Source organism: Hydractinia symbiolongicarpus, chromosome 11, assembly GCF_029227915.1.
Source record: "Hydractinia symbiolongicarpus strain clone_291-10 chromosome 11, HSymV2.1, whole genome shotgun sequence".
NCBI lineage: Eukaryota > Metazoa > Cnidaria > Hydrozoa > Anthoathecata > Hydractiniidae > Hydractinia > Hydractinia symbiolongicarpus.
The window spans coordinates 15,434,333-15,461,040 of record NC_079885.1 but is presented as its reverse complement, the minus strand read 5'-3'; the positions used below and the strand labels follow the sequence as shown (position 1 = coordinate 15,461,040).

General features: G+C 40.5%; 47 non-coding genes across 47 annotated transcripts; all 47 read right to left on the bottom strand.

Annotated features, from left to right (window-relative positions):
* Positions 1-290: 290 nt before the first annotated feature.
* Positions 291-408, bottom strand: LOC130617399 (5S ribosomal RNA). The gene has a single exon (XR_008978477.1). It is a non-coding gene; the product is annotated as a 5S ribosomal RNA (ribosomal RNA).
* A 450-nt stretch (positions 409-858) lies between these two features.
* LOC130615464 (5S ribosomal RNA) lies at positions 859-977 on the bottom strand. The gene has a single exon (XR_008976553.1). It is a non-coding gene; the product is annotated as a 5S ribosomal RNA (ribosomal RNA).
* A 450-nt stretch (positions 978-1,427) lies between these two features.
* On the bottom strand, positions 1,428-1,546 carry LOC130616108 (5S ribosomal RNA). The gene has a single exon (XR_008977192.1). It is a non-coding gene; the product is annotated as a 5S ribosomal RNA (ribosomal RNA).
* Positions 1,547-1,996: 450 nt separating this feature from the next.
* Positions 1,997-2,115, bottom strand: LOC130616349 (5S ribosomal RNA). Its single transcript, XR_008977432.1, has one exon. It is a non-coding gene; the product is annotated as a 5S ribosomal RNA (ribosomal RNA).
* A 450-nt stretch (positions 2,116-2,565) lies between these two features.
* Positions 2,566-2,684, bottom strand: LOC130616096 (5S ribosomal RNA). The gene has a single exon (XR_008977180.1). It is a non-coding gene; the product is annotated as a 5S ribosomal RNA (ribosomal RNA).
* A 450-nt stretch (positions 2,685-3,134) lies between these two features.
* LOC130615463 (5S ribosomal RNA) lies at positions 3,135-3,253 on the bottom strand. Its single transcript, XR_008976552.1, has one exon. It is a non-coding gene; the product is annotated as a 5S ribosomal RNA (ribosomal RNA).
* A 450-nt stretch (positions 3,254-3,703) lies between these two features.
* Positions 3,704-3,822, bottom strand: LOC130616084 (5S ribosomal RNA). The gene has a single exon (XR_008977168.1). It is a non-coding gene; the product is annotated as a 5S ribosomal RNA (ribosomal RNA).
* Positions 3,823-4,272: 450 nt separating this feature from the next.
* Positions 4,273-4,391, bottom strand: LOC130617752 (5S ribosomal RNA). Its single transcript, XR_008978829.1, has one exon. It is a non-coding gene; the product is annotated as a 5S ribosomal RNA (ribosomal RNA).
* Positions 4,392-4,841: 450 nt separating this feature from the next.
* Positions 4,842-4,960, bottom strand: LOC130616071 (5S ribosomal RNA). The gene has a single exon (XR_008977156.1). It is a non-coding gene; the product is annotated as a 5S ribosomal RNA (ribosomal RNA).
* Positions 4,961-5,410: 450 nt separating this feature from the next.
* On the bottom strand, positions 5,411-5,529 carry LOC130615462 (5S ribosomal RNA). Its single transcript, XR_008976551.1, has one exon. It is a non-coding gene; the product is annotated as a 5S ribosomal RNA (ribosomal RNA).
* A 450-nt stretch (positions 5,530-5,979) lies between these two features.
* Positions 5,980-6,098, bottom strand: LOC130616058 (5S ribosomal RNA). Its single transcript, XR_008977142.1, has one exon. It is a non-coding gene; the product is annotated as a 5S ribosomal RNA (ribosomal RNA).
* A 449-nt stretch (positions 6,099-6,547) lies between these two features.
* LOC130616539 (5S ribosomal RNA) lies at positions 6,548-6,666 on the bottom strand. Its single transcript, XR_008977621.1, has one exon. It is a non-coding gene; the product is annotated as a 5S ribosomal RNA (ribosomal RNA).
* A 450-nt stretch (positions 6,667-7,116) lies between these two features.
* On the bottom strand, positions 7,117-7,235 carry LOC130616046 (5S ribosomal RNA). Its single transcript, XR_008977130.1, has one exon. It is a non-coding gene; the product is annotated as a 5S ribosomal RNA (ribosomal RNA).
* Positions 7,236-7,685: 450 nt separating this feature from the next.
* Positions 7,686-7,804, bottom strand: LOC130616034 (5S ribosomal RNA). Its single transcript, XR_008977118.1, has one exon. It is a non-coding gene; the product is annotated as a 5S ribosomal RNA (ribosomal RNA).
* Positions 7,805-8,253: 449 nt separating this feature from the next.
* On the bottom strand, positions 8,254-8,372 carry LOC130616537 (5S ribosomal RNA). Its single transcript, XR_008977619.1, has one exon. It is a non-coding gene; the product is annotated as a 5S ribosomal RNA (ribosomal RNA).
* A 382-nt stretch (positions 8,373-8,754) lies between these two features.
* LOC130618651 (5S ribosomal RNA) lies at positions 8,755-8,873 on the bottom strand. Its single transcript, XR_008979504.1, has one exon. It is a non-coding gene; the product is annotated as a 5S ribosomal RNA (ribosomal RNA).
* Positions 8,874-9,323: 450 nt separating this feature from the next.
* On the bottom strand, positions 9,324-9,442 carry LOC130617631 (5S ribosomal RNA). Its single transcript, XR_008978708.1, has one exon. It is a non-coding gene; the product is annotated as a 5S ribosomal RNA (ribosomal RNA).
* Positions 9,443-9,892: 450 nt separating this feature from the next.
* LOC130618638 (5S ribosomal RNA) lies at positions 9,893-10,011 on the bottom strand. The gene has a single exon (XR_008979501.1). It is a non-coding gene; the product is annotated as a 5S ribosomal RNA (ribosomal RNA).
* Positions 10,012-10,461: 450 nt separating this feature from the next.
* On the bottom strand, positions 10,462-10,580 carry LOC130615740 (5S ribosomal RNA). The gene has a single exon (XR_008976828.1). It is a non-coding gene; the product is annotated as a 5S ribosomal RNA (ribosomal RNA).
* Positions 10,581-11,030: 450 nt separating this feature from the next.
* On the bottom strand, positions 11,031-11,149 carry LOC130615131 (5S ribosomal RNA). Its single transcript, XR_008976221.1, has one exon. It is a non-coding gene; the product is annotated as a 5S ribosomal RNA (ribosomal RNA).
* A 450-nt stretch (positions 11,150-11,599) lies between these two features.
* On the bottom strand, positions 11,600-11,718 carry LOC130616765 (5S ribosomal RNA). Its single transcript, XR_008977844.1, has one exon. It is a non-coding gene; the product is annotated as a 5S ribosomal RNA (ribosomal RNA).
* Positions 11,719-12,168: 450 nt separating this feature from the next.
* LOC130615130 (5S ribosomal RNA) lies at positions 12,169-12,287 on the bottom strand. Its single transcript, XR_008976219.1, has one exon. It is a non-coding gene; the product is annotated as a 5S ribosomal RNA (ribosomal RNA).
* A 450-nt stretch (positions 12,288-12,737) lies between these two features.
* LOC130615129 (5S ribosomal RNA) lies at positions 12,738-12,856 on the bottom strand. The gene has a single exon (XR_008976218.1). It is a non-coding gene; the product is annotated as a 5S ribosomal RNA (ribosomal RNA).
* Positions 12,857-13,306: 450 nt separating this feature from the next.
* Positions 13,307-13,425, bottom strand: LOC130615818 (5S ribosomal RNA). Its single transcript, XR_008976905.1, has one exon. It is a non-coding gene; the product is annotated as a 5S ribosomal RNA (ribosomal RNA).
* A 226-nt stretch (positions 13,426-13,651) lies between these two features.
* On the bottom strand, positions 13,652-13,770 carry LOC130618626 (5S ribosomal RNA). Its single transcript, XR_008979499.1, has one exon. It is a non-coding gene; the product is annotated as a 5S ribosomal RNA (ribosomal RNA).
* Positions 13,771-14,220: 450 nt separating this feature from the next.
* On the bottom strand, positions 14,221-14,339 carry LOC130617618 (5S ribosomal RNA). Its single transcript, XR_008978696.1, has one exon. It is a non-coding gene; the product is annotated as a 5S ribosomal RNA (ribosomal RNA).
* A 450-nt stretch (positions 14,340-14,789) lies between these two features.
* LOC130618614 (5S ribosomal RNA) lies at positions 14,790-14,908 on the bottom strand. The gene has a single exon (XR_008979497.1). It is a non-coding gene; the product is annotated as a 5S ribosomal RNA (ribosomal RNA).
* Positions 14,909-15,358: 450 nt separating this feature from the next.
* Positions 15,359-15,477, bottom strand: LOC130615739 (5S ribosomal RNA). The gene has a single exon (XR_008976827.1). It is a non-coding gene; the product is annotated as a 5S ribosomal RNA (ribosomal RNA).
* Positions 15,478-15,927: 450 nt separating this feature from the next.
* LOC130615128 (5S ribosomal RNA) lies at positions 15,928-16,046 on the bottom strand. Its single transcript, XR_008976217.1, has one exon. It is a non-coding gene; the product is annotated as a 5S ribosomal RNA (ribosomal RNA).
* A 450-nt stretch (positions 16,047-16,496) lies between these two features.
* On the bottom strand, positions 16,497-16,615 carry LOC130616763 (5S ribosomal RNA). The gene has a single exon (XR_008977843.1). It is a non-coding gene; the product is annotated as a 5S ribosomal RNA (ribosomal RNA).
* A 450-nt stretch (positions 16,616-17,065) lies between these two features.
* LOC130615127 (5S ribosomal RNA) lies at positions 17,066-17,184 on the bottom strand. The gene has a single exon (XR_008976216.1). It is a non-coding gene; the product is annotated as a 5S ribosomal RNA (ribosomal RNA).
* A 450-nt stretch (positions 17,185-17,634) lies between these two features.
* Positions 17,635-17,753, bottom strand: LOC130615575 (5S ribosomal RNA). The gene has a single exon (XR_008976664.1). It is a non-coding gene; the product is annotated as a 5S ribosomal RNA (ribosomal RNA).
* Positions 17,754-18,203: 450 nt separating this feature from the next.
* LOC130616291 (5S ribosomal RNA) lies at positions 18,204-18,322 on the bottom strand. The gene has a single exon (XR_008977373.1). It is a non-coding gene; the product is annotated as a 5S ribosomal RNA (ribosomal RNA).
* Positions 18,323-18,772: 450 nt separating this feature from the next.
* Positions 18,773-18,891, bottom strand: LOC130618602 (5S ribosomal RNA). The gene has a single exon (XR_008979494.1). It is a non-coding gene; the product is annotated as a 5S ribosomal RNA (ribosomal RNA).
* Positions 18,892-19,341: 450 nt separating this feature from the next.
* On the bottom strand, positions 19,342-19,460 carry LOC130616762 (5S ribosomal RNA). The gene has a single exon (XR_008977842.1). It is a non-coding gene; the product is annotated as a 5S ribosomal RNA (ribosomal RNA).
* A 450-nt stretch (positions 19,461-19,910) lies between these two features.
* LOC130616352 (5S ribosomal RNA) lies at positions 19,911-20,029 on the bottom strand. The gene has a single exon (XR_008977435.1). It is a non-coding gene; the product is annotated as a 5S ribosomal RNA (ribosomal RNA).
* A 450-nt stretch (positions 20,030-20,479) lies between these two features.
* On the bottom strand, positions 20,480-20,598 carry LOC130615574 (5S ribosomal RNA). Its single transcript, XR_008976663.1, has one exon. It is a non-coding gene; the product is annotated as a 5S ribosomal RNA (ribosomal RNA).
* A 450-nt stretch (positions 20,599-21,048) lies between these two features.
* On the bottom strand, positions 21,049-21,167 carry LOC130616180 (5S ribosomal RNA). The gene has a single exon (XR_008977263.1). It is a non-coding gene; the product is annotated as a 5S ribosomal RNA (ribosomal RNA).
* Positions 21,168-21,617: 450 nt separating this feature from the next.
* Positions 21,618-21,736, bottom strand: LOC130615573 (5S ribosomal RNA). The gene has a single exon (XR_008976662.1). It is a non-coding gene; the product is annotated as a 5S ribosomal RNA (ribosomal RNA).
* Positions 21,737-22,186: 450 nt separating this feature from the next.
* Positions 22,187-22,305, bottom strand: LOC130616179 (5S ribosomal RNA). The gene has a single exon (XR_008977262.1). It is a non-coding gene; the product is annotated as a 5S ribosomal RNA (ribosomal RNA).
* A 450-nt stretch (positions 22,306-22,755) lies between these two features.
* Positions 22,756-22,874, bottom strand: LOC130615124 (5S ribosomal RNA). Its single transcript, XR_008976214.1, has one exon. It is a non-coding gene; the product is annotated as a 5S ribosomal RNA (ribosomal RNA).
* A 450-nt stretch (positions 22,875-23,324) lies between these two features.
* On the bottom strand, positions 23,325-23,443 carry LOC130615571 (5S ribosomal RNA). Its single transcript, XR_008976659.1, has one exon. It is a non-coding gene; the product is annotated as a 5S ribosomal RNA (ribosomal RNA).
* Positions 23,444-23,893: 450 nt separating this feature from the next.
* Positions 23,894-24,012, bottom strand: LOC130615570 (5S ribosomal RNA). The gene has a single exon (XR_008976658.1). It is a non-coding gene; the product is annotated as a 5S ribosomal RNA (ribosomal RNA).
* Positions 24,013-24,462: 450 nt separating this feature from the next.
* On the bottom strand, positions 24,463-24,581 carry LOC130615123 (5S ribosomal RNA). Its single transcript, XR_008976213.1, has one exon. It is a non-coding gene; the product is annotated as a 5S ribosomal RNA (ribosomal RNA).
* A 450-nt stretch (positions 24,582-25,031) lies between these two features.
* Positions 25,032-25,150, bottom strand: LOC130616198 (5S ribosomal RNA). The gene has a single exon (XR_008977282.1). It is a non-coding gene; the product is annotated as a 5S ribosomal RNA (ribosomal RNA).
* Positions 25,151-25,600: 450 nt separating this feature from the next.
* LOC130618590 (5S ribosomal RNA) lies at positions 25,601-25,719 on the bottom strand. The gene has a single exon (XR_008979492.1). It is a non-coding gene; the product is annotated as a 5S ribosomal RNA (ribosomal RNA).
* A 450-nt stretch (positions 25,720-26,169) lies between these two features.
* LOC130615122 (5S ribosomal RNA) lies at positions 26,170-26,288 on the bottom strand. The gene has a single exon (XR_008976212.1). It is a non-coding gene; the product is annotated as a 5S ribosomal RNA (ribosomal RNA).
* Between the last annotated feature and the right edge of the window lie 420 nt (positions 26,289-26,708).

The window sequence follows — 26,708 nt, the reverse complement described above, 5'->3', positions numbered from 1 at the left end:
CGCTTTAAGATTTCCGGAAAAAATTCCAACGAAGGAAATCTAGGGTGCTTTCAGACTTAATTTTCATATGACAAAGTTAATTAGCAAAGTAACTACATCGCCATTTTCTTTGTCTGACGCTCGTAATCCATTTATTTGCGACGTGGCGCATTTAATGCTGCAAGATTGTAGCCGTTTTGAAGGGAAAGCAACTTCTAATCATGTCTCTTTATTGATTTACTCAGCGGCTATTGCGTAAAAAAGATACGTCCCAGTCGTAATGATAAATAATGTAACGTGAAAAAGTCAATAGCCTACGACACCAGGAGTTCCCAGGCGGTCCCCATCCAAGTACTATCCCGGCCCAACGTTGCTTAACTTCCGTGATCGGACGAGAACAGGTGTGTTCATCGTGGTATGGTCGTAGACAAACAAACGGGCAGATATCTACGATTTATTAGCACATTACATCGAAAATGGTTTAAATTTTGAAGGTCATATTTCTTGACTGGATTATCCGAAATAGGTCGTGTTTATGTGCATTTGAAAGCTCATTTCAAGCGCTATCCATTAATTACGACAATAATGCGCTTTAAGATTTCCGGTAAAAAGTTCCAACGAAGGAAATCTAGGGTGCTTTCAGACTTAATTTTCATATGACAAAGTTAATTAGCAAAGTAACTACATCGCCATTTTCTTTGTCTGACGCTCCTAATCCATTTATTTGCGACGTGGCGCATTTATTGCAGCAAGATTGTAGCCGTTTTGAAGGGAAAGCAACTTCTAATGATGTCTCTTTCTTGATTTACTCAGCGGCTATTGCGTAAAAAAGATACGTCCCAGTCGTAATGATAAATAATGTAACGTGAAAAAGTCAATAGCCTACGACACCGGGAGTTCCCAGGCGGTCCCCCATTCAAGTACTATCCCGGCCCAACGATGCTTAACTTCCGTGATCTGACGAGAACAGGTGTGTTCATCGTGGTATGGTCGTAGACAAACAAACGGGCAGATATCTACGATTTATTAGCACATTACATCGAAAATGGTTTAAACTTTAAAGGTCATATTTCTTGACTGGATTATCCGAAATAGGTCGTGTTTATGTGCATTTGAAAGCTCATTTCAAGCGCTATTCATTAATTACGACAATAATGCGCTTTAAGATTTCCGGTAAAAAGTTCCAACGAAGGAAATCTAGGGTACTTTCAGACTTAATTTTCATATGACAAAATTAGTTAGCAAAGTAAGTACATCGCTATTTTCTTTGTCTGACGGTCGTAATCCATTCATTTGCGACGTGGCGCATTTATTGCAGCACGATGGTAGTCGTTTTGAAGGGAAAGCAACTTCTAATCATGTCTCTTTCTTGATTTACTCGGCGGCTATTGCGTAAAAAAGATACGTCACAGTCGTAATGATAAATAATGTAACGTGAAAAAGTCAATAGCCTACGACACCGGGAGTTCCCAGGCGGTCCCCCATCCAAGTACTATCCCGGCCCAACGATGCTTAACTTCCGTGATCGGACGAGAACAGGTGTGTTCATCGTGGTATGGTCGTAGACACACAAAGGGGCAGATATCTACGATTTATTAGCACATTACATCGAAAATGGTTCACACTTTAAAGGTCATATTTCTTGACTGGATCATCCGAAATAGGTCGTGTTTATGCGCATTTGAAAGCTCTTTTTAAGCGCTATCGATTCTTTACGACAACCATGCGCTTTAAGATTTCCGGTAAAAAGTTCCAACGAAGGAAATCTAGGGTGCTTTCAGACTTAATTTTCATATGACAAAGTTAATTAGCAAAGTAACTACATCGCCATTTTCTTTGTCTGACGCTCGTAATCCATTTATTTGCGACGTGGCGCATTTATTGCAGCAAGATTGTAGCCGTTTTGAAGGGAAAGCAAATTCTAATCATGTCTCTTTCTTGATTTACTCAGCGGCTATTGCGTAAAAAAGATACGTCCCAGTCCTAATGATAAATAATGTAACGTGAAAAAGTCAATAGCCTACGACACCGGGAGTTCCCAGGCGGTCCCCCATCCAAGTACTATCCCGGCCCAACGATGCTTAAATTCCGTGATCGGACGAGAACAGGTGTGTTCATCGTGGTATGGTCGTAGACAAACAAACGGGCAGATATCTACGATTTATTAGCACATTACATCAAAAATGGTTTAAATTTTAAAGGTCATATTTCTTGACTGGATTATCCGAAAAAGGTTGTGTTTATGTGCATTTGAAAGCTCGTTTCAAGCGCTATCCATTAATTACGACAATAATGCGCTTTAAGATTTCCGGTAAAAAGTTCCAACGAAGGCAATCTAGGGTACTTTCAGACTTAATTTTCATATGACAAAGTTAATTAGCAAAGTAACTACATCGCCATTTTCTTTGTCTGACGCTCGTAATCCATTTATTTGCGACGTGGCGCATTTATTGCAGCAAGATTGTAGCCGTTTTGAAGGGAAAGAAACTTCTAATCATGTCTCTTTCTTGATTTACTCAGCGGCTATTGCGTAAAAAAGATACGTCCCAGTCGTAATGATAAATAATGTAACGTGAAAAAGTCAATAGCCTACGACACCGGGAGTTCCCAGGCGGTCCCCCATCCAAGTACTATCCCGGCCCAACGATGCTTAACTTCCGTGATCGGACGAGAACAGGTGTGTTCATCGTGGTATGGTCGTAGACAAACAAACGGGCAGATATCTACGATTTATTAGCACATTACATCGAAAATGGTTTAAACTTTAAAGGTCATATTTCTTGACTGGATTATCCGAAATAGGTCGTGTTTATGTGCATTTGAAAGCTCATTTCAAGCGCTATTCATTAATTACGACAATAATGCGCTTTAAGATTTCCGGTAAAAAGTTCCAACGAAGGAAATCTAGGGTACTTTCAGACTTAATTTTCATATGACAAAATTAGTTAGCAAAGTAAGTACATCGCTATTTTCTTTGTCTGACGCTCGTAATCCATTCATTTGCGACGTGGCGCATTTATTGCAGCACGATGGTAGTCGTTTTGAAGGGAAAGCAACTTCTAATCATGTCTCTTTCTTGATTTACTCGGCGGCTATTTCGTAAAAAAGATACGTCACAGTCGTAATGATAAATAATGTAACGTGAAAAAGTCAATAGCCTACGACACCGGGAGTTCCCAGGCGGTCCCCCATTCAAGTACTATCCCGGCCCAACGATGCTTAACTTCCGTGATCTGACGAGAACAGGTGTGTTCATCGTGGTATGGTCGTAGACAAACAAACGGGCAGATATCTACGATTTATTAGCACATTACATCGAAAATGGTTTAAACTTTAAAGGTCATATTTCTTGACTGGATTATCCGAAATAGGTCGTGTTTATGTGCATTTGAAAGCTCATTTCAAGCGCTATTCATTAATTACGACAATAATGCGCTTTAAGATTTCCGGTAAAAAGTTCCAACGAAGGAAATCTAGGGTACTTTCAGACTTAATTTTCATATGACAAAATTAGTTAGCAAAGTAAGTACATCGCTATTTTCTTTGTCTGACGGTCGTAATCCATTCATTTGCGACGTGGCGCATTTATTGCAGCACGATGGTAGTCGTTTTGAAGGGAAAGCAACTTCTAATCATGTCTCTTTCTTGATTTACTCGGCGGCTATTGCGTAAAAAAGATACGTCACAGTCGTAATGATAAATAATGTAACGTGAAAAAGTCAATAGCCTACGACACCGGGAGTTCCCAGGCGGTCCCCCATCCAAGTACTATCCCGGCCCAACGATGCTTAACTTCCGTGATCGGACGAGAACAGGTGTGTTCATCGTGGTATGGTCGTAGACACACAAAGGGGCAGATATCTACGATTTATTAGCACATTACATCGAAAATGGTTCACACTTTAAAGGTCATATTTCTTGACTGGATCATCCGAAATAGGTCGTGTTTATGTGCATTTGAAAGCTCTTTTTAAGCGCTATCGATTGTTTACGACAACCATGCGCTTTAAGATTTCCGGTAAAAAGTTCCAACGAAGGAAATCTAGGGTGCTTTCAGACTTAATTTTCATATGACAAGGTTAATTAGCAAAGTAACTACATCGCCATTTTCTTTGTCTGACGCTCGTAATCCATTTATTTGCGACGTGGCGCATTTATTGCAGCAAGATTGTAGCCGTTTTGAAGGGAAAGCAAATTCTAATCATGTCTCTTTCTTGATTTACTCAGCGGCTATTGCGTAAAAAAGATACGTCCCAGTCCTAATGATAAATAATGTAACGTGAAAAAGTCAATAGCCTACGACAACGGGAGTTCCCAGGCGGTCCCCCATCCAAGTACTATCCCGGCCCAACGATGCTTAAATTCCGTGATCGGACGAGAACAGGTGTGTTCATCGTGGTATGGTCGTAGACAAACAAACGGGCAGATATCTACGATTTATTAGCACATTACATCAAAAATGGTTTAAATTTTAAAGGTCATATTTCTTGACTGGATTATCCGAAAAAGGTTGTGTTTATGTGCATTTGAAAGCTCGTTTCAAGCGCTATCCATTAATTACGACAATAATGCGCTTTAAGATTTCCGGTAAAAAGTTCCAACGAAGGCAATCTAGGGTACTTTCAGACTTAATTTTCATATGACAAAGTTAATTAGCAAAGTAACTACATCGCCATTTTCTTTGTCTGACGCTCGTAATCCATTTATTTGCGACGTGGCGCATTTATTGCAGCAAGATTGTAGCCGTTTTGAAGGGAAAGAAACTTCTAATCATGTCTCTTTCTTGATTTACTCAGCGGCTATTGCGTAAAAAAGATACGTCCCAGTCGTAATGATAAATAATGTAACGTGAAAAAGTCAATAGCCTACGACACCGGGAGTTCCCAGGCGGTCCCCCATCCAAGTACTATCCCGGCCCAACGATGCTTAACTTCCGTGATCGGACGAGAACAGGTGTGTTCATCGTGGTATGGTCGTAGACAAACAAATGGGCAGATATCTACGATTTATTAGCACATTACATCGAAAATGGTTTAAACTTTAAAGGTCATATTTCTTGACTGGATTATCCGAAATAGGTCGTGTTTATGTGCATTTGAAAGCTCATTTCAAGCGCTATTCATTAATTACGACAATAATGCGCTTTAAGATTTCCGGTAAAAAGTTCCAACGAAGGAAATCTAGGGTACTTTCAGACTTAATTTTCATATGACAAAGTTAATTAGCAAAGTAAGTACATCGCTATTTTCTTTGTCTGACGCTCGTAATCCATTCATTTGCGACGTGGCGCATTTATTGCAGCACGATGGTAGTCGTTTTGAAGGGAAAGCAACTTCTAATCATGTCTCTTTCTTGATTTACTCGGCGGCTATTGCGTAAAAAAGATACGTCACAGTCGTAATGATAAATAATGTAACGTGAAAAAGTCAATAGCCTACGACACCGGGAGTTCCCAGGCGGTCCCCCATTCAAGTACTATCCCGGCCCAACGATGCTTAACTTCCGTGATCTGACGAGAACAGGTGTGTTCATCGTGGTATGGTCGTAGACAAACAAACGGGCAGATATCTACGATTTATTAGCACATTACATCGAAAATGGTTTAAACTTTAAAGGTCATATTTCTTGACTGGATTATCCGAAATAGGTCGTGTTTATGTGCATTTGAAAGCTCATTTCAAGCGCTATTCATTAATTACGACAATAATGCGCTTTAAGATTTCCGGTAAAAAGTTCCAACGAAGGAAATCTAGGGTACTTTCAGACTTAATTTTCATATGACAAAATTAGTTAGCAAAGTAAGTACATCGCTATTTTCTTTGTCTGACGGTCGTAATCCATTCATTTGCGACGTGGCGCATTTATTGCAGCACGATGGTAGTCGTTTTGAAGGGAAAGCAACTTCTAATCATGTCTCTTTCTTGATTAACTCGGCGGCTATTGCGTAAAAAAGATACGTCACAGTCGTAATGATAAATAATGTAACGTGAAAAAGTCAATAGCCTACGACACCGGGAGTTCCCAGGCGGTCCCCCATCCAAGTACTATCCCGGCCCAACGATGCTTAACTTCCGTGATCGGACGAGAACAGGTGTGTTCATCGTGGTATGGTCGTAGACACACAAAGGGGCAGATATCTACGATTTATTAGACATTACATCGAAAATGGTTCACACTTTAAAGGTCATATTTCTTGACTGGATCATCCGAAATAGGTCGTGTTTATGTGCATTTGAAAGCTCTTTTTAAGCGCTATCGATTCTTTACGACAACCATGCGCTTTAAGATTTCCGGTAAAAAGTTCCAACGAAGGAAATCTAGGGTGCTTTCAGACTTAATTTTCATATGACAAAGTTAATTAGCAAAGTAACTACATCGCCATTTTCTTTGTCTGACGCTCGTAATCCATTTATTTGCGACGTGGCGCATTTATTGCAGCAAGATTGTAGCCGTTTTGAAGGGAAAGCAAATTCTAATCATGTCTCTTTCTTGATTTACTCAGCGGCTATTGCGTAAAAAAGATACGTCCCAGTCCTAATGATAAATAATGTAACGTGAAAAAGTCAATAGCCTACAACACCGGGAGTTCCCAGGCGGTCCCCCATCCAAGTACTATCCCGGCCCAACGATGCTTAAATTCCGTGATCGGACGAGAACAGGTGTGTTCATCGTGGTATGGTCGTAGACAAACAAACGGGCAGATATCTACGATTTATTAGCACATTACATCAAAAATGGTTTAAATTTTAAAGGTCATATTTCTTGACTGGATTATCCGAAAAAGGTTGTGTTTATGTGCATTTGAAAGCTCGTTTCAAGCGCTATCCATTAATTACGACAATAATGCGCTTTAAGATTTCCGGTAAAAAGTTCCAACGAAGGCAATCTAGGGTACTTTCAGACTTAATTTTCATATGACAAAGTTAATTAGCAAAGTAACTACATCGCCATTTTCTTTGTCTGACGCTCGTAATCCATTTATTTGCGACGTGGCGCATTTATTGCAGCAAGATTGTAGCCGTTTTGAAGGGAAAGAAACTTCTAATCATGTCTCTTTCTTGATTTACTCAGCGGCTATTGCGTAAAAAAGATACGTCCCAGTCGTAATGATAAATAATGTAACGTGAAAAAGTCAATAGCCTACGACACCGGGAGTTCCCAGGCGGTCCCCCATCCAAGTACTATCCCGGCCCAACGATGCTTAACTTCCGTGATCGGACGAGAACAGGTGTGTTCATCGTGGTATGGTCGTAGACAAACAAACGGGCAGATATCTACGATTTATTAGCACATTACATCGAAAATGGTTTAAACTTTAAAGGTCATATTTCTTGACTGGATTATCCGAAATAGGTCGTGTTTATGTGCATTTGAAAGCTCATTTCAAGCGCTATTCATTAATTACGACAATAATGCGCTTTAAGATTTCCGGTAAAAAGTTCCAACGAAGGAAATCTAGGGTACTTTCAGACTTAATTTTCATATGACAAAATTAGTTAGCAAAGTAAGTACATCGCTATTTTCTTTGTCTGACGGTCGTAATCCATTCATTTGCGACGTGGCGCATTTATTGCAGCACGATGGTAGTCGTTTTGAAGGGAAAGCAACTTCTAATCATGTCTCTTTCTTGATTAACTCGGCGGCTATTGCGTAAAAAAGATACGTCACAGTCGTAATGATAAATAATGTAACGTGAAAAAGTCAATAGCCTACGACACCGGGAGTTCCCAGGCGGTCCCCCATCCAAGTACTATCCCGGCCCAACGATGCTTAACTTCCGTGATCGGACGAGAACAGGTGTGTTCATCGTGGTATGGTCGTAGACACACAAAGGGGCAGATATCTACGATTTATTAGACATTACATCGAAAATGGTTCACACTTTAAAGGTCATATTTCTTGACTGGATCATCCGAAATAGGTCGTGTTTATGTGCATTTGAAAGCTCTTTTTAAGCGCTATCGATTCTTTACGACAACCATGCGCTTTAAGATTTCCGGTAAAAAGTTCCAACGAAGGAAATCTAGGGTGCTTTCAGACTTAATTTTCATATGACAAAGTTAATTAGCAAAGTAACTACATCGCCATTTTCTTTGTCTGACGCTCGTAATCCATTTATTTGCGACGTGGCGCATTTATTGCAGCAAGATTGTAGCCGTTTTGAAGGGAAAGCAAATTCTAATCATGTCTCTTTCTTGATTTACTCAGCGGCTATTGCGTAAAAAAGATACGTCCCAGTCCTAATGATAAATAATGTAACGTGAAAAAGTCAATAGCCTACAACACCGGGAGTTCCCAGGCGGTCCCCCATCCAAGTACTATCCCGGCCCAACGATGCTTAAATTCCGTGATCGGACGAGAACAGGTGTGTTCATCGTGGTATGGTCGTAGACAAACAAACGGGCAGATATCTACGATTTATTAGCACATTACATCAAAAATGGTTTAAATTTTAAAGGTCATATTTCTTGACTGGATTATCCGAAAAAGGTTGTGTTTATGTGCATTTGAAAGCTCGTTTCAAGCGCTATCCATTAATTACGACAATAATGCGCTTTAAGATTTCCGGTAAAAAGTTCCAACGAAGGCAATCTAGGGTACTTTCAGACTTAATTTTCATATGCGAGTTGGCGCATTTATTGCTGCCAGATCGTAGCCGTTTTGAAGGGAAAGCAACTTCTAATCATGTCTCTTTCTTGATTTACTCGGCGGCTATTGCGTAAAAAAGATACGTCACAGTTGTAATGATAAATAATGTAACGTGAAAGAGTCAATAGCCTACGACACCGGGAGTTCCCAGGCGGTCCCCCATCCAAGTACTATCCTGGCCCGACGATGCTTAACTTCCGTGATCGGACGAGAACAGGTGTGTTCATCGTGGTATGGTCGTAGACAAACAAACGGGCAGATATCTACGATTTATTAGCACATTACATCGAAAATGGTTTAAACTTTAAAGGTCATATTTCTTGACTGGATTATCCGAAATAGGTCGTGTTTATGTGCATTTGAAAGCTCATTTCAAGCTCTATCGATTAATTACGACAACCATGCGCTTTAAGATTTCCGGTAAAAAGTTCCAACGAAGGCAATCTAGGGTACTTTCAGACTTAATTTTCATATGACAAAGTTAATTAGCAAATTAACTACATCGCCATTTTCTTTGTCTGACGCTCGTAATCCATTCATTTGCGACTTGGCGCATTTATTGCTGCCAGATCGTAGCCGTTTTGAAGGGAAAGCAACTTGTAATCATGTCTCTTTCTTGATTTACTCGGCGGCTATTGCGTAAAAAAGATACGTCCCAGTCCTAATGATAAATAATGTAACGTGAAAAAGTCAATAGCCTACGACACCGGGAGTTCCCAGGCGGTCCCCCATCCAAGTACTATCCCGGCCCAACGATGCTTAACTTCCGTGTTCGGACGAGAACAGGTGTGTTCATCGTGGTATGGTCGTAAACAAACAAACGGGCAGATATCTACGATTTATTAGCACATTACATCGAAAATGGTTTAAACTTTAAAGGTCATATTTCTTGACTGGATCATCCGAAATAGGTCGTGTTTATGTGCATTTGAAAGCTCATTTCAAGCGCTATCCATTAATTACGACAATAATGCGCTTTAAGATTTCCGGTAAAAAGTTCCAACGAAGGAAATCTAGGGTGATTTCAGACTTAATTTTCATATGACAAAGTTAATTAGCAAAGTAACTACATCGCCATTTTCTTTGTCTGACGCTCGTAATCCATTTATTTGCGACGTAGCGCATTTATTGCAGCAAGATTGTAGCCGTTTTGAAGGGAAAGCATCTTCTAATCACGTCCCTTACTTGATTTACTCAGCGGCTATTGCGTAAAAAAGATACGTCACAGTCGTATTGATAAATGATGTAACGTGAAAAAGTCAATAGCCTACGACACCGGGAGTTCCCAGGCGGTCCCCCATCCAAGTACTATCCTGGCCCGACGATGCTTAACTTCCGTGATCGGACGAGAACAGGTGTGTTCATCGTGGTATGGTCGTAGACAAACAAACGGGCAGATATCTACGATTTATTAGCACATTACATCGAAAATGGTTTAAACTTTAAAGGTCATATTTCTTGACTGGATTATCCGAAATAGGTCGTGTTTATGTGCATTTGAAAGCTCATTTCAAGCACTATCGATTAATTACGACAACCATGCGCTTTAAGATTTCCGGTAAAAAGTTCCAACGAAGGCAATCTAGGGTACTTTCAGACTTAATTTTCATATGACAAAGTTAATTAGCAAATTAACTACATCGCCATTTTCTTTGTCTGACGCTCGTAATCCATTCATTTGCGACTTGGCGCATTTATTGCTGCCAGATCGTAGCCGTTTTGAAGGGAAAGCAACTTCTAATCATGTCTCTTTCTTGATTTACTCAGCGGCTATTTCGTAAAAAAGATACGTCACAGTCGTAATGATAAATAATGTAACGTGAAAAAGTCAATAGCCTACGACACCGGGAGTTCCCAGGCGGTCCCCCATCCAAGTACTATCCTAGCCCGACGATGCTTAACTTCCGTGATCGGACGAGAACAGGTGTGTTCATCGTGGTATGGTCGTAGACAAACAAACGGGCAGATATCTACGACTTATTAGCACATTACATCGAAAATGGTTTAAACTTTAAAGGTCATATTTCTTGACTGGATTATCCGAAATAGGTCGTGTTTATGTGCATTTGAAAGCTCATTTCAAGCGCTATCGATTAATTACGACAACCATGCGCTTTAAGATTTCCGGTAAAAAGTTCCAACGAAGGAAATCTAGGGTGCTTTCCGACTTAATTTTCATATGAAAAAGTTAATTAGCAAAGTAACTACATCGCCATTGTCTTTGTCTGACGCTTGTAATCCATTCATTTGCGACTTGGCGCATTTATTGCTGCCAGATCGTAGCCGTTTTGAAGGGAAAGCAACTTCTAATCATGTCTCTTTCTTGATTTACTCAGCGGCTATTTCGTAAAAAAGATACGTCACAGTCGTAATGATAAATAATGTAACGTAAAAAAGTCAATAGCCTACGACACCGGGAGTTCCCAGGCGGTCCCCCATCCAAGTACTATCCCGGCCCGACGATGCTTAACTTCCGTGATCGGACGAGAACAGGTGTGTTCATCGTGGTATGGTCGTAGACAAACAAACGGGCAGATATCTACGATTTATTAGCACATTACATCGAAAATGGTTCAAACTTTAAAGGTCATATTTCTTGACTGGATCATTCGAAATAGGTCGTGTTTATGTTCGTTTGACAGCTCTTTTTAAGCGCTATCGATTCTTGACAACAATAATGCGCTTTATGATTTCCGGTAAAAAGTTCCAACGAAGGAAATCTAGGGTGCTTTCCGACTTAATTTTCATATGACAAAGTTAATTAGCAAAGTTACTACATCGCCATTTTCTTTTTCTGACGCTCGTAATCCATTCATTTGCGACTTGGCGCATTTATTGCTGCCAGATCGTAGCCGTTTTTAAGGGAAAGCAACTTCTAATCATGTCTCTTTCTTGATTTACTCAGCGGCTATTTCGTAAAAAAGATACGTCACAGTCGTAATGATAAATAATGTAACGTGAAAAAGTCAATAGCCTACGACACCGGGAGTTTCCAGGCGGTCCCCCATCCAAGTACTATCCCGGCCCGACGATGCTTAACTTCCGTGATCGGACGAGAACAGGTGTGTTCATCGTGGTATGGTCGTAAACAAACAAACGGGCAGATATCTACGATTTATTAGCACATTACATCGAAAATGGTTTAAACTTTAAAGGTCATATTTCTTGACTGGATCATCCGAAATAGGTCGTGTTTATGTGCATTTGAAAGCTCATTTCAAGCGCTATCCATTAATTACGACAACCATGCGCTTTAAGATTTCCGGTAAAAAGTTCCAACGAAGGAAATCTAGGGTGCTTTCCGACTTAATTTTCATATGACAAAGTTAATTAGCAAAGTAACTACATCGCCATTTTCTTTGTCTGACGCTTGTAATCCATTCATTTGCGACTTGGCGCATTTATTGCTGCCAGATCGTAGCTGTTTTGAAGGGAAAGCAACTTCTATTCATGTCTCTTTCTTGATTTACTCAGCGGCTATTTCGTAAAAAAGATACGTCACAGTCGTAATGATAAATAATGTAACGTGAAAAAGTCAATAGCCTACGACACCGGGAGTTCCCAGGCGGTCCCCCATCCAAGTACTATCCCGGCCCGACGATGCTTAACTTCCGTGATCGGACGAGAACAGGTGTGTTCATCGTGGTATGGTCGTAGACAAACAAACGGGCAGATATCTACGATTTATTAGCACATTACATCGAAAATGGTTCAAACTTTAAAGGTCATATTTCTTGACTGGATCATTCGAAATAGGTCGTGTTTATGTGCGTTTGACAGCTCTTTTTAAGCGCTATCGATTCTTGACAACAATAATGCGCTTCATGATTTCCGGTAAAAAGTTCCAACGAAGGAAATCTAGGGTGCTTTCCAACTTAATTTTCATATGACAAAGTTAATTAGCAAAGTTACTACATCGCCATTTTCTTTTTCTGACGCTCGTAATCCATTCATTTGCGACTTGGCGCATTTATTGCTGCCAGATTGTAGCCGTTTTTAAGGGAAAGCAACTTCTAATCATGTCTCTTTCTTGATTTACTCAGCGGCTATTTCGTAAAAAAGATACGTCACAGTCGTAATGATAAATAATGTAACGTGAAAAAGTCAATAGCCTACGACACCGGGAGTTCCCAGGCGGTCCCCCATCCAAGTACTATCCCGGCCCGACGATGCTTAACTTCCGTGATCGGACGAGAACAGGTGTGTTCATCGTGGTATGGTCGTAGACAAACAAACGGGCAGATATCTACGATTTATTAGCACATTACATCGAAAATGGTTTAAACTTTAAAGGTCATATTTCTTGACTGGATCATCCGAAATAGGTCGTGTTTATGTGTATTTGAAAGCTCATTTCAAGCGCTATCCATTAATTACGACAACCATGCACTTTAAGATTTCCGGTAAAAAGTTCCAACGAAGGCAATCTAAGGTACTTTCAGACTTAATTTTCATATGACAAAGTTAATTAGCAAAGTAACTACATCGCCATTTTCTTTGACTGACGCTCGTAATATATTTATTTGCGACGTGGCGCATTTATTGCAGCAAGATTGTAGCCGTTTTGAAGGGAAAGCAACTTATAATCATGTTTCTTTCTTGATTTACTCAGCGGCTATTGCGTAAAAAAGATACGTCCCAGTCCTAATGATAAATAATGTAACGTGAAAAAGTCAATAGCCTACGACACCGGGAGTTCCCAGGCGGTCCCCCATCCAAGTACTATCCCGGCCCAACGATGCTTAACTTCCGTGTTCGGACGAGAACAGGTGTGTTCATCGTGGTATGGTCGTAGACAAACAAACGGGCAGATTTAGCAAATTAACTACATCGCCATTTTCTTTGTCTGACGCTCGTAATCCATTCATTTGCGAGTTGGCGCATTTATTGCTGCCAGATCGTAGCCGTTTTGAAGGGAAAGCAACTTCTAATCATGTCTCTTTCTTGATTTACTCGGCGGCTATTGCGTAAAAAAGATACGTCACAGTTGTAATGATAAATAATGTAACGTGAAAGAGTCAATAGCCTACGACACCGGGAGTTCCCAGGCGGTCCCCCATCCAAGTACTATCCTGGCCCGACGATGCTTAACTTCCGTGATCGGACGAGAACAGGTGTGTTCATCGTGGTATGGTCGTAGACAAACAAACGGGCAGATATCTACGATTTATTAGCACATTACATCGAAAATGGTTTAAACTTTAAAGGTCATATTTCTTGACTGGATTATCCGAAATAGGTCGTGTTTATGTGCATTTGAAAGCTCATTTCAAGCTCTATCGATTAATTACGACAACCATGCGCTTTAAGATTTCCGGTAAAAAGTTCCAACGAAGGCAATCTAGGGTACTTTCAGACTTAATTTTCATATGACAAAGTTAATTAGCAAATTAACTACATCGCCATTTTCTTTGTCTGACGCTCGTAATCCATTCATTTGCGACTTGGCGCATTTATTGCTGCCAGATCGTAGCCGTTTTGAAGGGAAAGCAACTTGTAATCATGTCTCTTTCTTGATTTACTCGGCGGCTATTGCGTAAAAAAGATACGTCCCAGTCCTAATGATAAATAATGTAACGTGAAAAAGTCAATAGCCTACGACACCGGGAGTTCCCAGGCGGTCCCCCATCCAAGTACTATCCCGGCCCAACGATGCTTAACTTCCGTGTTCGGACGAGAACAGGTGTGTTCATCGTGGTATGGTCGTAAACAAACAAACGGGCAGATATCTACGATTTATTAGCACATTACATCGAAAATGGTTTAAACTTTAAAGGTCATATTTCTTGACTGGATCATCCGAAATAGGTCGTGTTTATGTGCATTTGAAAGCTCATTTCAAGCGCTATCCATTAATTACGACAATAATGCGCTTTAAGATTTCCGGTAAAAAGTTCCAACGAAGGAAATCTAGGGTGATTTCAGACTTAATTTTCATATGACAAAGTTAATTAGCAAAGTAACTACATCGCCATTTTCTTTGTCTGACGCTCGTAATCCATTTATTTGCGACGTAGCGCATTTATTGCAGCAAGATTGTAGCCGTTTTGAAGGGAAAGCATCTTCTAATCACGTCCCTTACTTGATTTACTCAGCGGCTATTGCGTAAAAAAGATACGTCACAGTCGTATTGATAAATGATGTAACGTGAAAAAGTCAATAGCCTACGACACCGGGAGTTCCCAGGCGGTCCCCCATCCAAGTACTATCCTGGCCCGACGATGCTTAACTTCCGTGATCGGACGAGAACAGGTGTGTTCATCGTGGTATGGTCGTAGACAAACAAACGGGCAGATATCTACGATTTATTAGCACATTACATCGAAAATGGTTTAAACTTTAAAGGTCATATTTCTTGACTGGATTATCCGAAATAGGTCGTGTTTATGTGCATTTGAAAGCTCATTTCAAGCACTATCGATTAATTACGACAACCATGCGCTTTAAGATTTCCGGTAAAAAGTTCCAACGAAGGCAATCTAGGGTACTTTCAGACTTAATTTTCATATGACAAAGTTAATTAGCAAATTAACTACATCGCCATTTTCTTTGTCTGACGCTCGTAATCCATTCATTTGCGACTTGGCGCATTTATTGCTGCCAGATCGTAGCCGTTTTGAAGGGAAAGCAACTTCTAATCATGTCTCTTTCTTGATTTACTCAGCGGCTATTTCGTAAAAAAGATACGTCACAGTCGTAATGATAAATAATGTAACGTGAAAAAGTCAATAGCCTACGACACCGGGAGTTCCCAGGCGGTCCCCCATCCAAGTACTATCCTAGCCCGACGATGCTTAACTTCCGTGATCGGACGAGAACAGGTGTGTTCATCGTGGTATGGTCGTAGACAAACAAACGGGCAGATATCTACGACTTATTAGCACATTACATCGAAAATGGTTTAAACTTTAAAGGTCATATTTCTTGACTGGATTATCCGAAATAGGTCGTGTTTATGTGCATTTGAAAGCTCATTTCAAGCGCTATCGATTAATTACGACAACCATGCGCTTTAAGATTTCCGGTAAAAAGTTCCAACGAAGGAAATCTAGGGTGCTTTCCGACTTAATTTTCATATGAAAAAGTTAATTAGCAAAGTAACTACATCGCCATTGTCTTTGTCTGACGCTTGTAATCCATTCATTTGCGACTTGGCGCATTTATTGCTGCCAGATCGTAGCCGTTTTGAAGGGAAAGCAACTTCTAATCATGTCTCTTTCTTGATTTACTCAGCGGCTATTTCGTAAAAAAGATACGTCACAGTCGTAATGATAAATAATGTAACGTAAAAAAGTCAATAGCCTACGACACCGGGAGTTCCCAGGCGGTCCCCCATCCAAGTACTATCCCGGCCCGACGATGCTTAACTTCCGTGATCGGACGAGAACAGGTGTGTTCATCGTGGTATGGTCGTAGACAAACAAACGGGCAGATATCTACGATTTATTAGCACATTACATCGAAAATGGTTCAAACTTTAAAGGTCATATTTCTTGACTGGATCATTCGAAATAGGTCGTGTTTATGTTCGTTTGACAGCTCTTTTTAAGCGCTATCGATTCTTGACAACAATAATGCGCTTTATGATTTCCGGTAAAAAGTTCCAACGAAGGAAATCTAGGGTGCTTTCCGACTTAATTTTCATATGACAAAGTTAATTAGCAAAGTTACTACATCGCCATTTTCTTTTTCTGACGCTCGTAATCCATTCATTTGCGACTTGGCGCATTTATTGCTGCCAGATCGTAGCCGTTTTTAAGGGAAAGCAACTTCTAATCATGTCTCTTTCTTGATTTACTCAGCGGCTATTTCGTAAAAAAGATACGTCACAGTCGTAATGATAAATAATGTAACGTGAAAAAGTCAATAGCCTACGACACCGGGAGTTTCCAGGCGGTCCCCCATCCAAGTACTATCCCGGCCCGACGATGCTTAACTTCCGTGATCGGACGAGAACAGGTGTGTTCATCGTGGTATGGTCGTAAACAAACAAACGGGCAGATATCTACGATTTATTAGCACATTACATCGAAAATGGTTTAAACTTTAAAGGTCATATTTCTTGACTGGATCATCCGAAATAGGTCGTGTTTATGTGCATTTGAAAGCTCATTTCAAGCGCTATCCATTAATTACGACAACCATGCGCTTTAAGATTTCCGGTAAAAAGTTCCAACGAAGGAAATCTAGGGTGCTTTCCGACTTAATTTTCATATGACAAAGTTAATTAGCAAAGTAACTACATCGCCATTTTCTTTGTCTGACGCTTGTAATCCATTCATTTGCGACTTGGCGCATTTATTGCTGCCAGATCGTAGCTGTTTTGAAGGGAAAGCAACTTCTATTCATGTCTCTTTCTTGATTTACTCAGCGGCTATTTCGTAAAAAAGATACGTCACAGTCGTAATGATAAATAATGTAACGTGAAAAAGTCAATAGCCTACGACACCGGGAGTTCCCAGGCGGTCCCCCATCCAAGTACTATCCCGGCCCGACGATGCTTAACTTCCGTGATCGGACGAGAACAGGTGTGTTCATCGTGGTATGGTCGTAGACAAACAAACGGGCAGATATCTACGATTTATTAGCACATTACATCGAAAATGGTTCAAACTTTAAAGGTCATATTTCTTGACTGGATCATTCGAAATAGGTCGTGTTTATGTGCGTTTGACAGCTCTTTTTAAGCGCTATCGATTCTTGACAACAATAATGCGCTTCATGATTTCCGGTAAAAAGTTCCAACGAAGGAAATCTAGGGTGCTTTCCAACTTAATTTTCATATGACAAAGTTAATTAGCAAAGTTACTACATCGCCATTTTCTTTTTCTGACGCTCGTAATCCATTCATTTGCGACTTGGCGCATTTATTGCTGCCAGATTGTAGCCGTTTTTAAGGGAAAGCAACTTCTAATCATGTCTCTTTCTTGATTTACTCAGCGGCTATTTCGTAAAAAAGATACGTCACAGTCGTAATGATAAATAATGTAACGTGAAAAAGTCAATAGCCTACGACACCGGGAGTTCCCAGGCGGTCCCCCATCCAAGTACTATCCCGGCCCGACGATGCTTAACTTCCGTGATCGGACGAGAACAGGTGTGTTCATCGTGGTATGGTCGTAAACAAACAAACGGGCAGATATCTACGATTTATTAGCACATTACATCGAAAATGGTTTAAACTTTAAAGGTCATATTTCTTGACTGGATCATCCGAAATAGGTCGTGTTTATGTGTATTTGAAAGCTCATTTCAAGCGCTATCCATTAATTACGACAACCATGCACTTTAAGATTTTCGGTAAAAAGTTCCAACGAAGGAAATCTAGGGTGCTTTCAGACTTAATTTTCATATGACAAAGTTAATTAGCAAATTAACTACATCGCCATTTTCTTTGTCTGACGCTCGTAATCCATTTATTTGCGACGTGGCGCATTTATTGCAGCAAGATTGTAGCTGTTTTGAAGGGAAAGCATCTTCTAATCATGTCTCTTTCTTGATTTACTCAGCGGCTATTTCGTAAAAAAGATACGTCACAGTCGTAATGATAAATAATGTAACGTGAAAATGTCAATAGCCTACGACACCGGGAGTTCCCAGGCGGTCCCCCATCCAAGTACTATCTCGGCCCGACGATGCTTAACTTCCGTGATCGGACGAGAACAGGTGTGTTCATCGTGGTATGGTCGTAGACAAACAAACGGGCAGATATCTACGATTTATTAGCACATTACATCGAAAATGGTTCAAACTTTAAAGGTCATATTTCTTGACTGGATCATTCGAAATAGGTCGTGTTTATGTGCGTTTGACAGCTCTTTTTAAGCGCTATCGATTCTTGACAACAATAATGCGCTTTATGATTTCCGGTAAAAAGTTCCAACGAAGGAAATCTAGGGTGCTTTCCGACTTAATTTTCATATGACAAAGTTAATTAGCAAAGTTACTACATCGCCATTTTCTTTGTCTGACGCTCGTAATCCATTCATTTGCGACTTGGCGCATTTATTGCTGCCAGATCGTAGCCGTTTTGAAGGGAAAGCAACTTCTAATCATGTCTCTTTCTTGATTTACTCAGCGGCTATTTCGTAAAAAAGATACGTGACAGTCGTAATGATAAATAATGTAACGTGAAAAAGTCAATAGCCTACGACACCGGGAGTTCCCAGGCGGTCCCCCATCCAAGTACTATCCTGGCCCGACGATGCTTAACTTCCGTGATCGGACGAGAACAGGTGTGTTCATCGTGGTATGGTCGTAGACAAACAAACGGGCAGATATCTACGATTTATTAGCACATTACATCGAAAATGGTTTAAACTTTAAAGGTCATATTTCTTGACTGGATCATTCGAAATAGGTCGTGTTTATGTGCGTTTGACAGCTCTTTTTAAGCGCTATCGATTCTTGACAACAATAATGCGCTTTATGATTTCCGGTAAAAAGTTCCAACGAAGGAAATCCAGGGTGCTTTCCGACTTAATTCTCATATGACAAAGTTAATTAGCAAAGTTACTACATCGCCATTTTCTTTTTCTGACGCTCGTAATCCATTCATTTGCGACTTGGCGCATTTATTGCTGCCAGATCGTAGCCGTTTTTAAGGGAAAGCAACTTCTAATCATGTCTCTTTCTTGATTTACTCAGCGGCTATTTCGTAAAAAAGATACGTCACAGTCGTAATGATAAATAATGTAACGTGAAAAAGTCAATAGCCTACGACACCGGGAGTTTCCAGGCGGTCCCCCATCCAAGTACTATCCCGGCCCGACGATGCTTAACTTCCGTGATCGGACGAGAACAGGTGTGTTCATCGTGGTATGGTCGTAAACAAACAAACGGGCAGATATCTACGATTTATTAGCACATTACATCGAAAATGGTTTAAACTTTAAAGGTCATATTTCTTGACTGGATCATCCGAAATAGGTCGTGTTTATGTGCATTTGAAAGCTCATTTCAAGCGCTATCCATTAATTACGACAACCATGCGCTTTAAGATTTCCGGTAACAAGTTCCAACGAAGGAAATCTAGGGTGCTTTCAGACTTAATTTTCATATGACAAAGTTAATTAGCAAATTAACTACATCGCCATTTTCTTTGTCTGACGCTCGTAATCCATTCATTTGCGACTTGGCGCATTTATTGCTGCCAGATCGTAGCCGTTTTGATGGGAAAGCAACTTCTAATCATGTCTCTTTCTTGATTTACTCAGCGGCTATTTCGTAAAAAAGATACGTCACAGTCGTAATGATAAATAATGTAACGTGAAAAAGTCAATAGCCTACGACACCGGGAGTTCCCAGGCGGTCCCCCATCCAAGTACTATCCCGGCCCGACGATGCTTAACTTCCGTGATCGGACGAGAACAGGTGTGTTCATCGTGGTATGGTCGTACACAAACAAACGGGCAGATATCTACGATTTATTAGCACATTACATCGAAAATGGTTTAAACTTTAAAGGTCATATTTCTTGACTGGATCATCCGAAATAGGTCGTGTTTATGTGCATTTGAAAGCTCATTTCAAGCGCTATCCATTAATTACGACAACCATGCGCTTTAAGATTTCCGGTAACAAGTTCCAACGAAGGAAATCTAGGGTGCTTTCAGACTTAATTTTCATATGACAAAGTTAATTAGCAAATTAACTACATCGCCATTTTCTTTGTCTGACGCTCGTAATCCATTCATTTGCGACTTGGCGCATTTATTGCTGCCAGATCGTAGCCGTTTTGATGGGAAAGCAACTTCTAATCATGTCTCTTTCTTGATTTACTCAGCGGCTATTTCGTAAAAAAGATACGTCACAGTCGTAATGATAAATAATGTAACGTGAAAAAGTCAATAGCCTACGACACCGGGAGTTCCCAGGCGGTCCCCCATCCAAGTACTATCCCGGCCCGACGATGCTTAACTTCCGTGATCGGACGAGAACAGGTGTGTTCATCGTGGTATGGTCGTAAACAAACAAACGGGCAGATATCTACGATTTATTAGCACATTACATCGAAAATGGTTTAAACTTTAAAAGTCATATTTCTTGACTGGATCATCCGAAATAGGTCGTGTTCATGTGCATTTGAAAGCTCATTTCAAGCGCTATCCATTAATTACGACAACCATGCGCTTTAAGATTTCCGGTAAAAAGTTCCAACGAAGGAAATCTAGGGTGCTTTCAGACTTAATTTTCATATGACAAAGTTAATTAGCAAAGTAACTACATCGCCATTTTCTTTGTCTGACGCTCGTAATCCATTTTTTTGCGACGTGGCGCATTTATTGCAGCAAGATTGTAGCCGTTTTGAAGGGAAAGCATCTTCTAATCACGTCCCTTACTTGATTTACTCAGCGGCTATTGCGTAAAAAAGATACGTCACAGTCGTAATGATAAATGATGTAACGTGAAAAAGTCAATAGCCTACGACACCGGGAGTTCCCAGGCGGTCCCCCATCCAAGTACTATCCTGGCCCGACGATGCTTAACTTCCGTGATCGGACGAGAACAGGTGTGTTCATCGTGGTATGGTCGTACACAAACAAACGGGCAGATATCTACGATTTATTAGCACATTACATCGAAAATGGTTTAAACTTTAAAGGTCATATTTCTTGACTGGATCATCCGAAATAGGTCGTGTTTATGTGCATTTGAAAGCTCATTTCAAGCGCTATCCATTAATTACGACAACCATGCGCTTTAAGATTTCCGGTAACAAGTTCCAACGAAGGAAATCTAGGGTGCTTTCAGACTTAATTTTCATATGACAAAGTTAATTAGCAAATTAACTACATCGCCATTTTCTTTGTCTGACGCTCGTAATCCATTCATTTGCGACTTGGCGCATTTATTGCTGCCAGATCGTAGCCGTTTTGATGGGAAAGCAACTTCTAATCATGTCTCTTTCTTGATTTACTCAGCGGCTATTTCGTAAAAAAGATACGTCACAGTCGTAATGATAAATAATGTAACGTGAAAAAGTCAATAGCCTACGACACCGGGAGTTCCCAGGCGGTCCCCCATCCAAGTACTATCCCGGCCCGACGATGCTTAACTTCCGTGATCGGACGAGAACAGGTGTGTTCATCGTGGTATGGTCGTAAACAAACAAACGGGCAGATATCTACGATTTATTAGCACATTACATCGAAAATGGTTTAAACTTTAAAAGTCATATTTCTTGACTGGATCATCCGAAATAGGTCGTGTTCATGTGCATTTGAAAGCTCATTTCAAGCGCTATCCATTAATTACGACAACCATGCGCTTTAAGATTTCCGGTAAAAAGTTCCAACGAAGGAAATCTAGGGTGCTTTCAGACTTAATTTTCATATGACAAAGTTAATTAGCAAAGTAACTACATCGCCATTTTCTTTGTCTGACGCTCGTAATCCATTTTTTTGCGACGTGGCGCATTTATTGCAGCAAGATTGTAGCCGTTTTGAAGGGAAAGCATCTTCTAATCACGTCCCTTACTTGATTTACTCAGCGGCTATTGCGTAAAAAAGATACGTCACAGTCGTAATGATAAATGATGTAACGTGAAAAAGTCAATAGCCTACGACACCGGGAGTTCCCAGGCGGTCCCCCATCCAAGTACTATCCTGGCCCGACGATGCTTAACTTCCGTGATCGGACGAGAACAGGTGTGTTCATCGTGGTATGGTCGTACACAAACAAACGGGCAGATATCTACGATTTATTAGCACATTACATCGAAAATGGTTTAAACTTTAAAGGTCATATTTCTTGACTGGATTATCCGAAATAGGTCGTGTTTATGTGCATTTGAAAGCTCATTTCAAGCGCTATCGATTAATTACGACAACCATGCGCTTTAAGATTTCCGGTAAAAAGTTCCAACGAAGGAAATCTAGGGTGCTTTCCGACTTAATTTTCATATGACAAAGTTAATTAGCAAAGTAACTACATCGCCATTTTCTTTGTCTGACGCTTGTAATCCATTCATTTGCGACTTGGCGCATTTATTGCTGCCAGATCGTAGCCGTTTTGAAGGGAAAGCAACTTCTAATCATGTCTCTTTCTTGATTTACTCAGCGGCTATTTCGTAAAAAAGATACGTCACAGTCGTAATGATAAATAATGTAACGTGAAAAAGTCAATAGCCTACGACACCGGGAGTTCCCAGGCGGTCCCCCATCCAAGTACTATCCCGGCCCGACGATGCTTAACTTCCGTGATCGGACGAGAACAGGTGTGTTCATCGTGGTATGGTCGTAGACAAACAAACGGGCAGATATCTACGATTTATTAGCACATTACATCGAAAATGGTTCAAACTTTAAAGGTCATATTTCTTGACTGGATCATTCGAAATAGGTCGTGTTTATGTGCGTTTGACAGCTCTTTTTAAGCGCTATCGATTCTTGACAACAATAATGCGCTTTATGATTTCCGGTAAAAAGTTCCAACGAAGGAAATCTAGGGTGCTTTCCGACTTAATTTTCATATGACAAAGTTAATTAGCAAAGTTACTACATCGCCATTTTCTTTTTCTGACGCTCGTAATCCATTCATTTGCGACTTGGCGCATTTATTGCTGCCAGATCGTAGCCGTTTTGAAGGGAAAGCAACTTCTAATCATCTCTCTTTCTTGATTTACTCAGCGGCTATTTCGTAAAAAATATACGTCACAGTCGTAATGATAAATAATGTAACGTGAAAAAGTCAATAGCCTACGACACCGGGAGTTCCCAGGCGGTCCCCCATCCAAGTACTATCCCGGCCCGACGATGCTTAACTTCCGTGATCGGACGAGAACAGGTGTGTTCATCGTGGTATGGTCGTAAACAAACAAACGGGCAGATATCTACGATTTATTAGCACATTACATCGAAAATGGTTTAAACTTTAAAGGTCATATTTCTTGACTGGATCATCCGAAATAGGTCGTGTTTATGTGCATTTGAAAGCTCATTTCAAGCGCTATCCATTAATTACGACAACCATGCGCTTTAAGATTTCCGGTAAAAAGTTCCAACGAAGGAAATCTAGGGTGCTTTCAGACTTAATTTTCATATGACAAAGTTAATTAGCAAATTAACTACATCGCCATTTTCTTTGTCTGACGCTCGTAATCCATTCATTTGCGACTTGGCGCATTTATTGCTGCCAGATCGTAGCCGTTTTGAAGGGAAAGCAACTTCTAATCATGTCTCTTTCTTGATTTACTCAGCGGCTATTTCGTAAAAAAGATACGTCACAGTCGTAATGATAAATAATGTAACGTGAAAAAGTCAATAGCCTACGACACCGGGAGTTCCCAGGCGGTCCCCCATCCAAGTACTATCCCGGCCCGACGATGCTTAACTTCCGTGATCGGACGAGAACAGGTGTGTTCATCGTGGTATGGTCGTAAACAAACAAACGGGCAGATATCTACGATTTATTAGCACATTACATCGAAAATGGTTTAAACTTTAAAGGTCATATTTCTTGACTGGATCATCCGAAATAGGTCGTGTTTATGTGCATTTGAAAGCTCATTTCAAGCGCTATCCATTAATTACGACAACCATGCGCTTTAAGATTTCCGGTAAAAAGTTCCAACGAAGGAAATCTAGGGTGCTTTCAGACTTAATTTTCATATGACAAAGTTAATTAGCAAAGTAACTACATCGCCATTTTCTTTGTCTGACGCTCGTAATTCATTTATTTGCGACGTGGCGCATTTATTGCAGCAAGATTGTAGCCGTTTTGAAGGGAAAGCATCTTCTAATCACGTCCCTTACTTGATTTACTCAGCGGCTATTGCGTAAAAAAGATACGTCACAGTCGTAATGATAAATGATGTAACGTGAAAAAGTCAATAGCCTACGACACCGGGAGTTCCCAGGCGGTCCCCCATCCAAGTACTATCCCGGCCCGACGATGCTTAACTTCCGTGATCGGACGAGAACAGGTGTGTTCATCGTGGTATGGTCGTAGACAAACAAACGGGCAGATATCTACGATTTATTAGCACATTACATCGAAAATGGTTCAAACTCTAAAGGTCATATTTCTTGACTGGATCATTCCAAATAGGTCGTGTTTATGTGCGTTTGACAGCTCTTTTTAAGCGCTATCGATTCTTGACAACAATAATGCGCTTTATGATTTCCGGTAAAAAGTTCCAACGAAGGAAATCTAGGGTGCTTTCCGACTTAATTTTCATATGACAAAGTTAATTAGCAAAGTTACTACATCGCCATTTTCTTTTTCTGACGCTCGTAATCTATTCATTTGCGACTTGGCGCATTTATTGCTGCCAGATCGTAGCCGTTTTGAAGGGAAAGCAACTTCTAATCATGTCTCTTTCTTGATTTACTCAGCGGCTATTTCGTAAAAAAGATACGTCACAGTCGTAATGATAAATAATGTAACGTGAAAAAGTCAATAGCCTACGACACCGGGAATTCCCAGGCGGTGCCCCATCCAAGTACTATCCCGGCCCGACGATGCTTAACTTCCGTGATCGGACGAGAACAGGTGTGTTCATCGTGGTATGGTCGTAAACAAACAAACGGGCAGATATCTACGATTTATTAGCACATTACATCGAAAATGGTTTAAACTTTAAAGGTCATATTTCTTGACTGGATCATCCGAAATAGGTCGTGTTTATGTGCATTTGAAAGCTCATTTCAAGCGCTATCCATTAATTACGACAACCATGCGCTTTAAGATTTCCGGTAAAAAGTTCCAACGAAGGAAATCTAGGGTGCTTTCAGACTTAATTTTCATATGACAAAGTTAATTAGCAAATTTACTACATCGCCATTTTCTTTGTCTGACGCTTGTAATCCATTCATTTGCGACTTGGCGCATTTATTGCTGCCAGATCGTAGCAGTTTTGAAGGGAAAGCAACTTCTAATCATGTCTCTTTCTTGATTTACTCAGCGGCTATTTCGTAAAAAAGATACGTCACAGTCGTAATGATAAATAATGTAACGTGAAAAAGTCAATAGCCTACGACACCGGGAGTTCCCAGGCGGTCCCCCATCCAAGTACTATCCTGGCCCGACGATGCTTAACTTCCGTGATCGGACGAGAACAGGTGTGTTCATCGTGGTATGGTCGTAGACAAACAAACGGGCAGATATCTACGATTTATTAGCACATTACATCGAAAATGGTTTAAACTTTAAAGGTCATATTTCTTGACTGAATTATCCGAAATAGGTCGTGTTTATGTGCATTTGAAAGCTCATTTCAAGCGCTATCGATTAATTACGACAACCATGCGCTTTAAGATTTCCGGTAAAAAGTTCCAACGAAGGAAATCTAGGGTGCTTTCCGACTTAATTTTCATATGACAAAGTTAATTAGCAAAGTAACTACATCGCAATTTTCTTTGTCTGACGCTTGTAATCCATTCATTTGCGACTTGGCGCATTTATTGCTGCCAGATCGTAGCCGTTTTGAAGGGAAAGCAACTTCTAATCATGTCTCTTTCTTGATTTACTCAGCGGCTATTTCGTAAAAAAGATACGTCACAGTCGTAATGATAAATAATGTAACGTGAAAAAGTCAATAGCCTACGACACCGGGAGTTCCCAGGCGGTCCCCCATCCAAGTACTATCCCGGCCCGACGATGCTTAACTTCCGTGATCGGACGAGAACAGGTGTGTTCATCGTGGTATGGTCGTAGACAAACAAACGGGCAGATATCTACGATTTATTAGCACATTACATCGAAAATGGTTCAAACTTTAAAGGTCATATTTCTTGACTGGATCATTCGAAATAGGTCGTGTTTATGTGCGTTTGACAGCTCTTTAAGCGCTATCGATTCTTGACAACAATAATGCGCTTTATGATTTCCGGTAAAAAGTTCCAACGAAGGAAATCTAGGGTGCTTTCCGACTTAATTTTCATATGACAAAGTTAATTAGCAAAGTTACTACATCGCCATTTTCTTTTTCTGACGCTCGTAATCCATTCATTTGCGACTTGGCGCATTTATTGCTGCCAGATCGTAGCCGTTTTGAAGGGAAAGCAACTTCTAATCATGTCTCTTTCTTGATTTACTCAGCGGCTATTTCGTAAAAAAGATACGTCACAGTCGTAATG